The following is a 10,840-nucleotide window of genomic DNA, read 5'->3' as shown; positions in this document are numbered from 1 at the left end:
AGCATCAACCTTGCAGATCCATTCCAAGAAACCACCCTCCCCCTGGTGTGAGTGGATCTTTGCAGGTGACTGTTCATAAGTCTCATGCATCCAGTGTTTTTGCTAGATAATGGATTTTTCTCGAAAGCACCGCCAGTCTCCAGTGGTGCTCCTGCCTCACACAGAATTACCAGCCAGACCAGGGGGAGCAGAGCAGGACTTGCATGCCTGGCTGATTTGCCTCTCGTTAGCAGCTTGTGACAAGTTTAGCTCAGTTTGGAAGTGTGTGCATGAATAGCAGGAACTCAGAAACATCACTCATCACCAAGCTCTGTCCTTGGGCTTGCAGCAATGTGAACACATCTGCAGGCGGCATGAGGCCATTACATCCTGGAATGTAAACACCGAGGCCTGCTCGGCCCTCCTGCGTGCAGTGCTCCACAGAAACAAGCAGTGGGCCACTCGCTGCAGACAAAGCCCTCAGAGAGAGGAACTGAGGAATAACGGGCTGGATGAAGCAAGAGAGAATGACATGGTCTTTGGCAAGAAAGATGTACTTACAGGTTATGTGAATTTCTTGCATCAGAAGAACAGCAGGGAAACGTCCCAGTCGTGCCAGCCAGCCAACCTCCTTGGAGCACAGGACAAGGCAGCAGGGCCCATCCCATGCTAATAAACCACCCCAACAGACATCCCCTTTTCCCTCTGAGCTGTTCCTGAAGCTTTGTTATTCCTCTGGTCAATAGAAAAGACAATCAGACTGAATTCCAAGGGAAAGAAATAGGCTGCTTGTCCCTGCTCCCAGGACTGGCACAGTAACCCTACAGGGCTAACCTGGTAACCCAGCAAGCTCTTGAAGCTCTCTCTGAGCAGTGCAGTGCAGAGACCCACCACACCAGAGCTGTGCAAAGCTTGAAAAGGGACCTGAATGGGACCCAGCACATCTGCAAAGAGAAATCTGAAGCACTGTTTGCAACAAAGGACCCGAGGTGTCAGCCTGCCCTACAGGAATGCTCTTGGACTTTGGAATGTTGTTCCATGCTAAAGTGCTCTGGTGTTCCCAAGGAGGGGTGGTGATCTCTCTAGGGCAACACTAGTCTGCTTTTGTCTTCCAGCCCCTCACTCAGGTTCCCAGAACAAGGCTACAACATGTCTGGCTCCATGACTTAATTGAGTGGTAAGCCCTTTATTTCTCTTGGCCCAAAATTTTCTCTGGCTACTATCCTAATAGTGAGAGGTCTTAGTTAATGCTATCCATTTTCTACACATCTCCCTCGCAGCTTCCTAGAGCCTTACAGGTTTATTTCTTTAACATGAAGTCCTGTATGCAGTTGTGTCTGTGAACAAGAGTGCAGCTACATACATCAGGCAGAAAAATGCCCCAGCTTAAAAATTATTGAAAGGGAAAAAAAGGAGCTAAATAGCTTATTTAAAATCTGCCATGTTTCTTAGCACAGTTTGAAGCAGAAAAGGCACTTCATTCTAGTTCCAAGCATGAGAAGAGCGGCATCCAGCTGCTTATGCTTTAATATGTACTTTTCCTGCTCCCTCCCTACGAACAATGTGCACACGTCATAGATCAGATAGGAGAGAAATGGGAAGTTCCTCTTCTCGTACAGGAATTTAGACACCTGAATTCCCATCACATTTGTCTTACAACACAGGGCTTTGCCTCCCTGCAAGGCTCTCCTGGCCAGCCCTCCTGGCAGGTAGCTTTTTTTTTCATGTAGTTATCCCACAGTGAGCCAACTGGGAGACCTGGGAGCCCCGGATCCATGGCTTCCTTGCCTCAGGGCTTCAAACACACAGCTCATACCATGCTGTGGGCTGGGCTAGGATGGGTTTTTTCCCCAGCTCCATCATGAGTGGTGCCATTGTGTTGAAAGAAATGATTAGAGCTGAAAGGGGAAGGCAATCATGGGTGATGAGGGATGCTGTCTGGGAAAGGAGGTGCAGGAGACACCTTGTTTTGGTTTCTTCCCTCAGATTGTTTCCATATTTTGTTTAAAGATGATTACATTTGAAGCATGTAATTATTTTCTGGAGAAGGGATCTTTACTCTTCAGGCAGTTAGAGTCATTCCCAGATTCCCTTCTGTAAGACCCCTCTTCCTTCCTCTAGAGCCCAAAAACCTCAGGAAGATCATCACAGGTGCCAACAACAAAGACAACTTGTGTGTGTCCAAGAACCTTCTTTGGTGTTTGAATTCCCACTCCAAGCCCTGGGTGTGGGATACTTGTCTGTCATTGTGCCTAACAAAGGATAGGTTACTGTTGATTAGAAAAAATTCCCAAAGTATGAAAGAGACCTTTTCTATGAAAATTTCTATTTCAGCAGTCATCTCCTCTTACCTTCTATGGTTCTATTTATCTCACAGAAGTGAATTACACAAAAAATACTAAAGGAAATGCATGACTGCCAAGCCAGTTACTCCACATATTATCTTATTAATCTTAATTGACATTTCCTTGTTTGTCTTTTCTATTTTTCTGTGCTGCAGATTTGCGCAGCCCTTTTTTCTCAGTTCCAGTTGATGAGTCCAGAGAAAGGCACTGTCTGTTATCCAGCAAACCACATCTTAGTGGAAGATTGCTTGGAGGATGTTTGATACTATAATATCTGAGAGAAAGTATCCAAATGAAACCATAAGTAATAACCAGTAGCTTTAAGTAATGAAACCTTGAATTTCTTCTCACCTTTGTTTCTGCCAGCTCAGCTCCAAGTGTGATGCCTTTATCAGATATTGGTTCTTTAAGACCAACCTCTATTTTCAGCCATGGTCTGCCTTTGATGCACAGCAGGAAATTATATCTCTCCCCTCTTGGCAGTCCATCTGTGTGATAATGCAAATCTCATGGACAAAACGTCTACCCAGATTTTCACAATAAATACAAAAGTTTTTCTCGTTGGGTCAACCTCCCTAGAAATCAAATAAAACCCATTTTTCAGCCAGTTTACTTAGGCCCAACTGTCCTGCCACATTGATATAGGAAATTCACAATTGCATTCCCATCCTTCAAAGCTTACTCACTGTGAGACATCAGTTCCAGAAACTGAAATTTCCCAAAAGCCTGGAGACATTTGGAAGAAAGAGCTCACCTGTGCTGAACAAATCCTTTATGTTACCACATCAGCAGTGATGAAAGCATGTAGACAAAGCAGTGCTTAGTAAATTAGTGTTGTACAGATTACCTGGTTTGGTCCCACCATGTTTAAGCAGGCAGCATGTTCTTCATGTCTCTGGAAGACCCAAAAAGAAAGGCTGCTAATAGTGTCTTTGAGCTCATGAAAATTTTTGGAGTTTGAAGTATGCTCTCCTGTGCAGTCATTTAACACTGTTCCAAACTGCTGCACCTGAGTGCCATGGGTGAAAATAAATTTCACACACCTACTTTGTGCATCTTCCAAGCCCACAAAAATGCCAGCTTCTTTTAATAACCTGACGATACTTGGGAACAGGTGTTTCAAAGCTGAGAAAGCTGCCTTTGGGAAACAAACCACAAGATTTACTTGGTAAGTTTGCTTGGATGGAACCCTTGTGATCTCTGTTCAAGACTTGCCTTCCAAGTCACCTTTATCTTTCACATGCATTTCTTCTACTGCACAGGTGCCTGTGTGAGCTCTGTCGCTGTGGTATTGGAATGCTTAGCCCTATTTTTTGGATATCTCCTCATTTTCCAAGTGAGGAAACAGACCACAGTAGTCTGAGTATTTTGCCCACAGTTGGTCAGGAGATGTGGGGTGCAGACCTGAACTGGGCTCCTAATTTCCAGCAAAACTGCTTTTTGTAGTGTTAAGGAAATGGAAAAGAGGAATCTCTGTTGTTACCATTTAATTAAGAGATATTAGGAATTCTGAAAGCAGTTAAATATGCAAGTAGAAATGTTTATTTTCTGTTCCTTTGAGAGTGCAGACACACAAAATGCCCGTATTTCATTGCTCCTTTGGAATTATGGTCATTTCATAGGTGTAACTACTTATCTTCCCACAGGTTTGATGTCAGTAAAGTAGTTTAAGATCTTCAGATACAAATTGTTTTCAATCAAAGCATAATGAATAAGTTTGTCTAGTGCAAAACATGTCAGATTTCATCAAACTAACAGGAAAAACTGGCTTATTGTCATTAATGCACCAAATAGGGGCACAGCCCAGTTTGTTTCCAAAGCAACAAAGTTTTGGGTTGTCATCTTGTCTTTCTGTGGAAAGAAAAAAGTGCAGAGCAATAATTCCCAAGCCAACACCTTCCTGGTGGTGTCATGGCATCTTCTCTAAAGAAACAATAAATCTTTTTGGCCCTCTTGCAGATGGCTCACTTTTGTCAGAGGGACTTCCAGACCCATTTGTTGATGGTTCTCAACACTGAGCCCTCCACCTCAGGAGGCAAAGAAACTTTCGTCCCCAGCAAACACTATAACTGGACCCAAGAAATCTATGCGGTCTTCCATGGGAGGGTAAAGACCCCTTTTAGTGGGGTTTCTTACAGTGTTCCCCATTATTCTGCAGCAAGTAAATCACCAGAGAATCACAGGGATGTTGCTGGTGGCAGATGTGCTCTGACACTGCTCAGCAGCAAGAAAAAAATGTGGCATGGTCTGCCAAAGGACTGCTCTAGATCTTCAACGAGCAGGAAGGGAACCCAAGCTCTATCACCATGAAAAGGCATTTCTTCATCATCAGATAGTAGAAACCAGTCCCATTATGTTCTCTTCTCATGTTTTGAGCAGAGCGTTGACAAAGGAGTAGATTTGCCCCAGAGCAGCTAAAACCAAAAACCCAAGAGGTCCTCTCCACAGGCATTTTCCTGGCGTTCTCTGACATGCAGATTGACTGATAATATCACCATAACAGCTGTTATCTCAAATGTCTGCCTCCAGGCAAATTAAAGAAAAGCCAAAACACTTGAAGAGATGAATAAAGGAGGCATTTGCCAGTAATTTGCTGGCCCTGGATTGCCTGCTGTCAGGGGTAAAATGAAGCATGTTTGCTTTATAAGAAAATTACAAAGCTGTCATCCCTGCAGCTCATACACACAGAGCAATGGAGAGTAACACCATTGCCAGGACTGAAGAAGGCAAAAGGATTGTTTTTCCAGCCAGAATCCAAAACAGCCTTTCTCAAGGGTATGCCTGAACCTTGCTGCCAGGGAGAAGCAGGAGCAGGGCTGCCCCCAGATGAGGCCAAGGAAAAGGGACCCCTATGCAGACAGTGCACAAGCACAGCTGCTGCAAACATGGCAAGTGCGTGAAGTAGGTCCAGGGTCCACCCTGGGGCCCCAGCCAGGACCAGCTGGAGATGGGCTACAGGGCTTAATTTTGGATAGGCTCCAGCCATCTTCTCTAGACTCTTAAGCCATGATTACTTTTCTGATGCTCTGGGTGAAGAATGATTCTTCCGAAAGAGATCAACAAGGTTCTGAGGTGATGTGTCAGCTCGGGGTAGTGAGTTTTTCACTCTGGTTAGATGAACTGGAGTCTGCACCTCTCCGATGCAGACACAGATGCTTGAAATGCCCAGTCTGAGAAATGTGTAAAAGATCATTTCAAGAAAGATCTCTGCGCCAAGCTGAAGTCAAAGCCTCTAAATGCTCTTGTCAGAGCTCTTATTGAGGGAATTAAAATGCCTCTGGCAATATTTGAGCTATTAGAGATGGGGTAAGAGAGTAAGGGCTGTTGTTTTCAGTGTCTGAAGAACATACTGACCTCCACAAAAGAAGACTCACAAGTTTATAGGAGGGTCCAATTCTGGACTGTACCATAGCTCAGCAAATCTCTGCCTTTATGAAAAAAATAACTCCCCTCTGGATTTTTATCCCTTTAAAATGTGTTCACATGTAACAAGCCTGACTTTTGCTGGAAGTAGAATTACTGCAGAAATCTTCAGTATTTTAGTGAGAAGGGGGTACTACTAACCATAGAGCTTATATTGAAAATCCATCTGCCTTCTGATTTGAGGCTAAGACAGGCCAAGAAAGTCCCATGGGCCTTAGGAAGAGAAGTATCAGGGGAAGGGGAAGAGAAGGTCATCTTGGTTTTGTTGGAGAGGGAAAATGAAAGCTTTACAGATGTTCGGGGAGTAGGAACTGCACCATTTCACTGATGTCTGTAGCTGGGACGTTTATTTTGATACTCAGACTTTTAACATTACAGAGTGCTAACCACGGCATAAAAGATGTCCAGGAAAGGCTACGAATTTTCAAGATTTAAGATTAAATTCAAGAAGCAGCAGTAGTCTAGCTAAAACAATGGTGAGGAAGTGAGCAAATCCTGGTTTGGCTCCTGCTTCTGACCCTGGTTTTGAAAGTGTCAGTTTTATTCTTTGTATATGTTTCTCAAGCCTTTATCATCTGTTGCGTGATGGTAGCAGATCTTCCCACTCAGGGTGCACCTCCATGAGTATTTCCATTCTGGTTCATAATTCAGATCAGGAGCAAGCTTTGGAAATGACCCTGCCACCCCTTCTGCTCACAGTGCCTGGGTTCACAGGCCAAGCAGGGCACAGCCCTGTCCCACCACCCCACACTCTGGGCATCTCCACCGGGACAAAAACAGGCAAGGTGGAGCCAGAGAACTTGAGTAAATCCCCACAGAAATACAAGCATAACCTGGTGACGTGCCACACTTCTAAACGTCTCTTTGTGTCACTGAGGCCTCTTAAGAGGACCCGTGTGGTTTGAAATGGCAACTGAGGGACCTGCCATCTGGACAGCATCACCTCATCTCAGCCCTTCCTGTGACTGGTTCCTTGGGACTTGCCAGGAAGGAACACTGGTGAATGGCATTTCCAGGAATGGCATTTCCCAAAGAAAAAGCCCTCTCTCTACTCTAAAAGTTGAAATTATTTGTTGTAATTCCTGGAAAGTGATCCAGTCTAAAAAGTCCTGGCCATGCTTACAAAGATATGAAAACAATCATGGTGGAAGTTAAAAAAAAAAAAAAAAAAAAAAAAAAAGGCAAAGCTTCAAAGCTTTAAATTCAGGACTGTGGAACTCTGGGCATTACCAGCATTTTGTAAAAGTGCCCTGCCATGCTTTCTTGTAGAAGTGTTTATGAAACTCTGGGCAAACCTAGGTCATTTGACTCTTTTATTTGGAAATAATACAAAACTCTGTGGTTCTTGTTTATCATCTGCCAAAATTAAGGGAACAATTGTACTGGGGTCCCTTGAAGCGTCAGGAATTTCAATTTACTAATTAAGGTTCAAGTGAGGTTTAAGTAGAACTGGAAAAAATTCTGCTCAATGTTTTTTATGACTTCTGAAATGTATACAGATACAGCCTCCATGTCTGTGCAGTATTCTGTGATACATATTTGAGCTGCTGGGTCTGCAACATGAATGAATAGAGAATTTTAAAATATACATTGCTGAATATTATGGGAAGCACATACCGTACTTTTGCTCAAACTCTGTCCTTGCTATTTTCATTGGAAGCCTTGCATAATATTGGAAATGCTATCAAGCTGTATGTCTCAAAATTACAAGCAAGGTGCTTTTCCATGTTGAAGTAATTTGGGAACAAAGTCATTGGCATAATTCATTATGGCATATATAAAATGGTGACAGAGAGAGTAAAAGAAAGCTTTGCTGTTATTATCTTCTGTATTTTTTTAGTGCACAGCACCTGTCCAGAGATGTGAGGACTTGCACAGTTTGTAATGTATGGATCAAACTCTCTGGTGGGCTAGGAGAACATGGCTGCATTGCAGTCCATGCATCTGAGCCAGTTCCCACCACTTTTTTTTTTTTTTTCTGAAATGAAGCAAGCAGTGCAAGGAAGTCAAAGGTGCCTTGAAAAATCAGAAATAATAATATTCACTAATCAACAGCATCCAACCCCCATTTTGTCTGCCCACAAACCCTTGTCCTTACTGTCTCTGTGAGACTATAAATTGATCTTTGTTACATGTCCAGAAGATTAAAAATAATCCAGGCTCTCACAGAACACAGAAACACATCGCTCATTCCAGAATTGAGGAGTCCTCAGGGAGGTGCTGCTTTCAAGTTAAACCTAGATAACTTTAGCATGAGTGTCGCAGCAATCTGAACCATGCTGTGTCCAGGGGGTGATTTCTTGGGAATCACTTTCCTGAAGTTTCATAGATATTGCCAAAGAGAGTTTTTTAAGAGAACAAAGTAGATTTTTCTTTGCACTGAAGTATTCCCGGGAACTTTCTGGGTGGAATTAGTAGAGGCCTCATCAACTGCAGAAGCAGAAATTTCATTTAATATTGGATTTGCATGGTACAGTGTAATACTTCCTTGGTCTCCAGGGACCTGTAAATATCCCCAATAGTTCATGTGCCAGAACATCGATGCTGACTGCATTTTGAGGTCTGATGTTTAATTTCTGTCTCTTCAGCCAAGGCAGATCAGCATTCAGCAAGTGATTTACAGGTTTCCCAACTACTGTCAGCCAAACCACCGTGCTCTGGGATTCAAACAGCACTAAGGAGTCAACCTGCAGGGTGCCACAGCATCTGCAGCTGCCTCAGGTGAGCATCATTGACTCAGCTTTTCTCATCAGCAAACGGGCAGTCACTGAGCAAAGAGAAGCTGCCTTTTGGCACCTGAAACTTTTGTGCTGCCCTTAGGGGTACTACGGTTTTCATGCTGTTCATGCACTGTTCAGTGCATGAAAGTTTGTGCAAAGCCCCTGAAGTTGATTGTCTTCTGGGGAAAGAAGGGTGACAGGATTGCAAAGACATTCAGAGCTTCTTCACACTTCTGTCACAATGGCTTTTGGGCTCTGAATAGGTTTTTGCTGCCTTTGAACACAGTTTCTGTCCTCAAAATAGCAGCAAATAGCAATCATCAGTCTTTCAATGAAATAAGTAAGATTTTGAAGCACTGCTTCTGGGTTAAAGGAAAAGGTTTTATTTTATTAGAAAACTTTGTCTCTCCTCTGAAAACTGTTTCCAAAAACATCCATGCACAAATACAGCTAGCACAGTCATCCCTTTGCACAGCAAGCTCTTAGACACTGTTTTCCTTCTTCCAGATGACTTTCATAGCCCACCTGGGAAATAAATTACTGGGCAGTGCTAGAGTTAGTAAACCTACATACACTCATAAAAGTTCAAACCAAAGTGTGATCATAAAGTACTTATGGGTCAGTAATCACACCCTTAATTTTCAGAAATAGAGTAGATGGTATTATCTGGAGAAAAAAAGTTCCTTCTTTTTTCTTTCTAAATATCCTGTTATAAGCTGGTAATAAGTATAAAAATTAGGACCTGGTTGAATATTTGATGAAGCCAATCTAAAGTCTTTACATTATTCCAGAGTACTTTGGTGGGAGCCCTTCAAACTTTTCTATTCAGAACAGCACCTATGTCATAAGGACTTCATAAAGTCCCAGTTAAATTGTCCCTTTCTGTGCTACAGCCTTGAAGGTAATCATTTACTTAAATGCTTTGGAGAATAAGGATGCACTTTGAGCCAAGCATGGACCTAAAATCCATGTCCAACAGCTTTAATATTTAGCAGGCCACGCTGTTTGTCACACAGATTTTTGCCATTTAAGTTGTATTGGTTTGAGCTTTGGAAAAAAGGGTCTTTCTAGCATGTTCTTCCAAAAATGATATCCAAGAACGCTGGCTGGAGGCAGTGTGCGGGATTATTTCAAAAGCAGACTTTTGTAGAAAGTGATGTAATTCTCATTTTCCTGGTCTGCTCTTAGGTTGTGCTGCTGCTGTTGTGCATCTGAGTCCCAGTGCTAGAAATGAAAAGGTTCAGAGAATCATGACACCAAGGAAAGGCCCAAAGCCGCACTCTTCTCCTGAGAGCTTCTCTTTACTCAACAGTTTTTCCTCTGAGCATGTTCCAGTGTTTCTGCACTCCCAGTCCACCTGCAGCAGCCAGGGCCAGCCAAAGCAGGCTCTCATAGCCTGGCCTTCCTGCTGGGAGCTTTTCACACCTTGAGCAACCTCCTTTCCAGCAGATCACAGGTGTTCTCCACATGGCGTGAGCAGGTGAAAGCACAACTTTGCCAAACCATGATGAAGTTTGGTAGCTGAAACACAAAATCCACGTTTGGCCTGAGATCTGAATCTGGCTCTCTGCTCCATGCTCTGCTCCAAGCCAAATCAAACTGCAGCATGTCATGAAAACCAACAGTGCTGTGCTCTGATCGTGTAAGATCACGATCAGCATCTAGCTCCATACTCTGAGGAGGAACCTCCTCCCTGTGTGTGAAACAGTGGTGCCAACGCCTGACATGTTAGGTAGGAGTGGTAGCACCCTGAGAAAAATTCAAACACCTGAAAGCTGGCCCTTAAAATTCCATGGGGAAGGCACCAAAATGCTGTGAAGGATTGGAAATGCAATGAAATTGCTGCTTCATGTAGCTTAAAACAACAACCCCAAACCACGAAAGAAACACATGAGCAAGAATTATGAGTGGTTCAAGTTCTAGGGCAAAGCACTCCCTTGCCTTTTTGGTTCCTAAAATCTCTTATTATTTAAGAGCTGCCAGGCAGACAGAGTAATTCATCCAGACTATCTGTGCTTTTTTTACTGGGAGGGAGAATGCAAAGGATGTGTTCTATATTTTTCAGGAAGTGTTCCTCACCATGGAGGCAGCTCTGCTGCTCCCTCATGAGCAGTCTCAGGACATCTGTGGTGTGCCAGCCCACCCAGGGCTGCCCAGGCAATCCTGCTCTCACACTCTCTCTTGTGCTCTTGTTTTTGTTGTTTTTTTAACAGTGAAGGATTTGAATTTTTTCTTCTACTGTATTTGGCACTTCTGGTAGAGCCTTTGACATGGAAAAAGGCTCATCTTTCAAATGCCTGTGGCACTCTGTGAAAGGTGATTTTTTAAAAATCCATTTTATTTTGCTTCCTGGCAGTGATATCAAAGGAACAA

General features: G+C 43.3%; 1 long non-coding RNA gene across 1 annotated transcript; it reads left to right on the top strand.

Moving 5' to 3' along the window:
- Positions 1 to 225: 225 nt before the first annotated feature.
- LOC128785885 (uncharacterized) lies at positions 226 to 10,031 on the top strand. The gene is made up of 3 exons (XR_008430081.1): positions 226 to 1,156; positions 8,336 to 8,468; positions 9,656 to 10,031. It is a non-coding gene; the product is annotated as an uncharacterized LOC128785885 (long non-coding RNA).
- The last annotated feature ends 809 nt before the right edge of the window (positions 10,032 to 10,840 follow it).

This window comes from Vidua chalybeata, chromosome 3 (assembly GCF_026979565.1).
Source record: "Vidua chalybeata isolate OUT-0048 chromosome 3, bVidCha1 merged haplotype, whole genome shotgun sequence".
Lineage (NCBI taxonomy): Eukaryota > Metazoa > Chordata > Aves > Passeriformes > Viduidae > Vidua > Vidua chalybeata.
Note: the sequence above shows the minus strand (reverse complement) of the source record. Positions and strands in the feature narration are given on the sequence as shown.